This window comes from Ambystoma mexicanum, chromosome 1q (genome assembly GCF_040938575.1).
Source record: "Ambystoma mexicanum isolate Mex_15411 chromosome 1q, UKY_AmexF1_1, whole genome shotgun sequence".
Classification (NCBI taxonomy): Eukaryota; Metazoa; Chordata; class Amphibia; order Caudata; family Ambystomatidae; genus Ambystoma; species Ambystoma mexicanum.
The window spans coordinates 1,396,030,996-1,396,037,974 of record NC_090922.1 but is presented as its reverse complement, the minus strand read 5'-3'; the positions used below and the strand labels follow the sequence as shown (position 1 = coordinate 1,396,037,974).

Below are 6,979 nucleotides of genomic sequence, written 5' to 3'. Positions count from 1 at the left end.
CTGGAGCCGGGCAGTTCCCTGTATATTCCACACATCAACCTCTGTCCACGGCAACGGACCATGGTGGGGGCACCCACCAAAACTTTGGGAACACAAACTGTAGAGGCCGGCGGAGCTCATATAAGTATCTAAATATTGACCTACAGCTTCGTGCCCTCCAATATAACCCTCTGCACTCCTACTCCCTTGACGGTTGACGTCACAAGCCCGACCTGGGCGGCAGGGGCGATCAACATTGGGGTGCACCGACATACTACATTCCATACGAGACAAATGTTAACAACACAACATAGAATGGAGTGACGAGGGAGAACACAAGCCACCCGACCCATCATATGGGCCACCACGAAAAGAAGGGGACAGGCCCCAAGAAAACTGGCCCAATGGACTCCTTTGGCAGCTCACAGCCGCATGGGTCTACCGCACTAACACTTAGGCCAGTGGACAGCCATCTAGAACCCCCAATGGACGAGAGGGTGGACAGGTTGATGTCAATGGTCCAGATGGCTTTCTTTCAGTCAATAGTAAATTGGATGATATTGGGGCAACAATCAGCTCCTTGAAGGCAAGAGTCGATAAGGAAAGCGCGTACACCACTGAGGCGGAAAACAGGATCAGCGCTAATGAGGACTCGATAACACAGCACAGCCGTGACATCGCTCAGCTAAAAGGTGACCTTCAGAAAACCCTAAATAAATGCGAGGATCTTGAATCTCGGTCCAGAAGGAACAACATCCGTCTGGTTGGGGTAGCCAAAACCTTTGGCAGGGGATCCATGGAACGCCAAGTGGAAACCCTTTTGAAATCCCTTCTGGGCTCTGTCTCCTTTTCAGACCATTTTCTTGTGGAATGTGCTCTTCATACCCTGGCACCCCCTCACAGGCCTGGAGCACCACCCCGAACAATTATTGCCGGCCTCCTTAATTATAGAGACAGAGACACTATCCTGAGAATTTCCAGGGAGAAAGGCTCCTTATTCTACGAGAACAACGGAATACACATATACCCTGACTTCTCGACAAATGTGAAAACATTAAGAAGGTCCTACGAGCCAGTTAAGAAACAGCTGAGACTACGCCAGATTCCCTATGCACTCGTCATCCCAGCTAAGATGAGGATCCAACAAGGGGGCTGAGCGCATTTCTTTGAAAATCCTACGGAAGCCATGTCGTATGTTGAAGCCTCCATCCCACTTCCCCAGGGGGGCCGGGCAATGAACCAGAACTTGCCACCCCAACCAGCTGATGAGCCATAGGACCACGCTGGCTGACAGGTCTTAGTCCACACTGAACTATTACAAAGTTGAAAATCCTGTGAGCGGCGAGGTGGCCCTGACCGCCACATGTTTGAAGAAAGGCCATGAGCACCCCTTGGTAGACGGCCACGTGAGTACAGCTCTCACCCCCCAGGAGACTTCCCAAGTTATGTTTCAAGGCATACATCATCGGGTTGGGGTTGATGATGGGGTGGGGGTTGGTGGGGAAATCAAGAAAGGGTTCATCCTGGCACTGCGCCAGGACAGTTTGGGGAAGTTATAATGTTAAAGTCAAAGAGATGTTTTATAGCGAGACACCCGCACCACTTTGGACAATGGCAATGCAACGGGCAAATGGTTATCCCGAGATACGACTATGACACAGGCTAATAGAGGCTTAAACATTAAGCTACTCCCCTGGAACATTTGTGGGCTTAATAACCCAGTTAAAGCAAGGAAGATCGCAGCATATATCGCACGCCACAACCCCCATATCCTTTTTATACAAGAGACACACGCATTGGGGAATGTCAATACCAAATTCCTACCACGGTGGGGCCCCCACAGATATTATACGGAATACTCAGTGCAATCTAGGGAAATGCTGAGTATGGGGGGAGTTGGCGGGGCACCAGATAATTCTGATTAACACATATGGACCCAATTTAGATGACTCGCAATTTTACTGTACAATATTGGATATGCTGTCCACATCAGGGGAGGCACAAATAATTTGGGGCAGAGATTTTAACACAATCAATCCTAGATCGTTCCTCATCCACCCCTAGAGCCCCACCCAAAGCTGCACTGGTTGTGAAACAATTGATGGAACAGACTGACATGATAGATGCATGGCATATATTGCACCCATGTGAGAGGAAATTCACCTTCTATTTGTCCGTCCATGATTCCCACTCGCGCATAGACTACTGGCTTATCAGTTCATCCCTAGCTGGAACGATTTCCAGCTGCGAAATACATCCCCGCACTCTCACAGATCACTCACCGATAATACTCGACATTGGCCTGGATGGTTCTCCACCTCCGGCTAGAAGATGGAGGATGCCCCCCACGATCCTTAGAGACCCCCATGTCTGTGAGGCCCTACGTACTGAAATCGGTGAATTTCTGGAACTAAATGAGGGCTCTGTGAACACCTATGCCACCCTGTGGGAGGAGTTCAAAGTCTGGATTCGGGGAACCATACTGGGCTAGACCACGGGTATGCTGAAATCTGTGCGAAGGGAACTGGGTATAGCCGAAGCCAAAATAGATTTGTTACAAACGGAATATAGCGTCACACTGGATAAGGAAACCCTGTCGAAAATCCACATTACGCTAAAGGAATTTAATGAGTTGGCCAATAGGGAAGTCCTATACATGGCTGCCCCGGCCAAAGCCCGCAGATACGGGAAAGTAATAAAGACATTTTTGGCCAATATGCTTAAAGCCGATAGGCATCAAAATCTGATCGCCAGCATACAGACATAAAGAGCAAGACATTAACTCCACCTTTGCCCACTTCTACTCCTCCCTATACTCCAATCACGATGTAAAAACCAAAGAAGACACATTCCGGTACCTAGATGGCCTAGACCTCCCTTCATTAACCCCTGAGACACGTAACATACTGGATCAACCTATTACAGTCGAAGAACTTGTAGCAGCTAATAAATCCTTATCCGGTGGCCGGGCCCCCGGGTTCGGACAGACTGAACGCAAAATTATATAAAGAATTTCAGAGTGAATTGGCCACGCTGCTATTGAAAGTATGAGAGGAGGCAATGGACCGGGGTGTCCTTCCGGATTCGATGCGCAAAGCAATCATCACCGTCCTTTTGAAACCCTGTAGACCGGCACAAGACATGGCCTCCTATAGATCCCTCTCCCTGATAAACACTGACTTGAAGATTTTTGCTAAAGTACCAGCCACCAGACTCCTGCCGTATATGCCAATCCAGGTCCACCCAGACCAGGCTGGCTTTATACCAACAAGATCCACGGCCCTTGAGGCGTCTATTTAACGTAATGTCACAGATAGATCCGGAGGCAAAGGCGGCTGTAGTAGCCCTGGATGCCGAAAAGGCCTTTGACTCTGTGTCCTGGACATACCTCTTCCTGGTGCTCGAGCAGTTTGGCCTCGGTCAATACTTTCTTAAATGCGTGCGGCTATTGTACACCCAGCCGTCTGCTAAAGTCTTAACTAATAACTCTTTATCCTCTACATTTCAGCTACACAGGGGGACCAGGCACGGCTGTCCCTTCTCACCTATACTTTTTGCACTTACCATAGAACCAATGGCAGAATATATCCGTCAGAACCACTCACATAGAGGTCTCAGGATGACTGGTCCCCCACAGATCATATCACTATACGCAGACGACACCCTGTTATATGTCCGAGACCCACAGGAGAATGTGCAACACATTATGTCAGTGTCAGACATACATGAGTTCTAAGAGCACTCGGGATACAAAATCAATGTCCCAAAGACCGAAATATTTCCTTTGACCCACGATACGGGTGACCTATCTGAGATAGCGGGGTTTAAGCCCGCTCCTACTCAGGTCCGATACTTGGGAATCATGGTGGCTAAGAGACAACTGCTATACACACATAACCACAGTGAATTGTTGCTAAACCTGATGACCAAGTTCCAGCTGTGGGCTAACCTTCCAGTATCCCTGTATGGCCGAGTAGCACTACTCAAAATGGTGGTTCTCCCCAAACTCCTATATTACTTCAACAACATCCCGATCTGGCCCGTTAAGCCCTTTTTCACGAAACACAAGTTACTTGCCTCCTCCTTTATTTGGAACGGGAAAACGGCCAGGCTAGGATGGGCTAAGATGGTGGAACCATATTCACAGGGCGGTATTGCTGCACCGGATTTCGAACTGTATTATTTAACTGCACAGGCACAATTTGCAAAGCATTGGTTCGATCCTGAGGACACAGCCCCACATATACCCCTTGAAAAACACGCTGTCCGTCTCAATGACATACGTTCTGTCATCCTCAACCCCATTTATGGGGACATCTGCCCATTTGACCCGGTATATACCACCACACACGCTTGGTCCAAGATCTACAAAAGGATGAGCCTGGAGACCCCCTACGACCCAGAGTTCCCCTGTGGAACTTCTCTAGCATTTCCACAACATTTGACAAGGCCTTTCAGCAATCTTGGGACCCCAATAAGCTCTTCACGATGCAGGACATGTTCCCAGATGGCACGTTCTGCGAACTCACAGACTTCATTGATGCGGTTGGAGGAGGCCAGCTTAAACGCTTCCAGTTTCATCGTATGAGAGCCGCTTTTGCTGCTAGATGGCCAACATTCCCGCAAGAACCCCAGACACACGAATATATCAGAGCTGTAGTGTCCACAGATGGCCACAGCAAGGGGGTCTCAATGCTATACTCTTTAGTGCAAACTCATTCCCCTTCACGTAACACAATAAAAGAGACCTGGGAGCGGGATGTGGGCACACAAATCGATGACATCAGATTGGCCTGTTACTGTCAACTCACTAAATCTGTTTCAATGAACTCTGGGCTCTGATTGATTAAATTTTGAATCAACTGCACTACGCCCCTGCTAAGCTAGTTAAATTTGTGGAAAATTCTACAGGGTCATGTCCAAAATGTAATGCTCCCAATGCTGGGCCGTATCATATGTATTGGTCATGCCCCTTGATTGTGGAATTTTCGCGGGAGGTGGCAGACTCCTTGAGGAAATAACGTTGATCCCGGCGACTCTGTCCCCCTTGAGGTTTTTATTTGGTGACACCGGTTAAGTGAAGGAAACCACTAGGCGACTATTTAATATCTCATGTATTGTTGCCAAACGGTGTATCCTTAAATGTTGGAAATCCACAGCTGGACCAACACGAGATAATTTCCTGGAAGACCTATGTATGGTAAATGATGATGAGGAACTCTTTGTACTATCTGTCCCGACACCCTGTCGCCCCAAGGACATATGGACACTGCTGCGCCTATACTTGTGTAATCTGATGCCAGACATGGATGTAACGCCTACATCTTCACCCTGAATTGCGATGTTTGCCTGCCTATTATATGTATACAAGTAACGGAATTATGTTCAAATCATATTGTAATGTTTATGCAAATGGTCTTGCTGTGAACCTGCTCTCTTAATAAAAGAAAAAAAGAAATGCTAAACGCAAATGGGGCTCAGAGGCAGGAGCACACAGTAAAAATGCTAAACGCAAATGGGGCTCAGAGGCAGGAGCACACAGTAACAATGCTAAATGCAAATGGGGCTCAGAGGCAGGAGCACACAGTAAAAATGCTAAATGCAAATGGGGCTCAGAGGCAGGAGTACACAGTAAAAATGCTAAATGCAAACTAAGCTATACAGGTGTGAATACCTAGTCAAAAAGCTAAGTGTGAGTGGGGCATTGATGGTAAAGTATGATAACCTTATGTTACCAGCTAAGGCTAGGATGTTGGGGGTTGGAGATGATTGCGGCATTGAGAGCTAAGTCATGAGCACTGTTTCAAAGTCAGTGAAGTGCTCTGCATGCCGTGTGCAGAATGAGTCAAGTGAATTGTTAGTGGCAGTTTTAGGATTTCTTACCCGTCACAGGAGAGGGTTTCATGAAAATGATTCAAAGCAGATTCAAGAAGCTCGAGCAGAGTTCCTGGCCCTGGTCTCTGTCGGCTCTGGACAGGATCAGCACAGGAGTTTGTTCCTTGGTTGGGTTCCTTGAGTGGGTGGGCCGGCGCTCGCCTGCCGGCGAGGGATTGGTCCACTTAGGAGGGTGAGTGGCCAATCAGGGCAGCCTACAGGGCTTGTAGGTACTTGGATCTGGGCTGCCTCAATGGGCTGGGGTGGCGGCGGCCATCTTTGATTGGTGTCACCTCGTGGAAAACAATGGATGCAGGACGAATTTCAGCTACACAGCGCTTTTTCAGTGGCAATACAGCGCAAAACGCAATTTCGAGCAAGCGGGTGCCCATAAGTATAATTTACATGTGCTTTGCGCAAAAAATCGTCGGCGGTGAAACTGCTCTCTGCAGTAAGTGGCAAGGCAGCCAGGGGGCCTACCTTCGATTCTGTTGAAGCTCCAGCTCAGCTAAGGTGCGAGGTACTGCTGTTCTCAGATTTGAAGTGGCATCACTATATAGTCAGCCATATGCTTGTCTATGGGTTCATCATGGAACATATTGTACAAGAAAAATTGGAGGTGGTGTCACGTGGTTACATGGCAACTATCGTACATACAAACCCAAACCTGTGCCTGGCACAAAACAAACCACCCAGTACTGCCTAGTCATTTTGATAGTCTATTTACAGAACAGGACACCCAACATGTGTGTTAAGGATTTGCATAAGACACTGATAAGGACCGGTTGGGGTCAACAGTCAGCCAAGAGGGGCTTCGGGAGCGGTACATGGAGTCACACAAAAACTACATGTCACAAGCTGGAAACTTTAATCGACACAATATTTACCCGGTGCTCGTGGAAGAGACGCAAAGGGCGGGTCCGACGTGGAAGTGGCAACTGCACGTGCACAATCTTGCTTGGACATAATGTCAAGATGTAAGTTCTCAGAGGAAACTTGGAAGGCTCAACATGAATGTCTTGGGAGGAGGTTGATGTGAGATCTGGTATTGAGCTTGTGGGATGTTTTTACCCATGCATCCAAGCCCTACAATAAAACTGTGCAGTACTGGCATGGAAAACATCAT

At 48.0% G+C, this 6,979-nt stretch overlaps 1 non-coding gene across 1 annotated transcript; it reads right to left on the bottom strand.

Annotated features, from left to right (window-relative positions):
- Positions 1-6,381: 6,381 nt before the first annotated feature.
- LOC138565379 (small nucleolar RNA SNORD27) lies at positions 6,382-6,449 on the bottom strand. The gene has a single exon (XR_011301266.1). It is a non-coding gene; the product is annotated as a small nucleolar RNA SNORD27 (small nucleolar RNA).
- Positions 6,450-6,979: the final 530 nt, after the last annotated feature.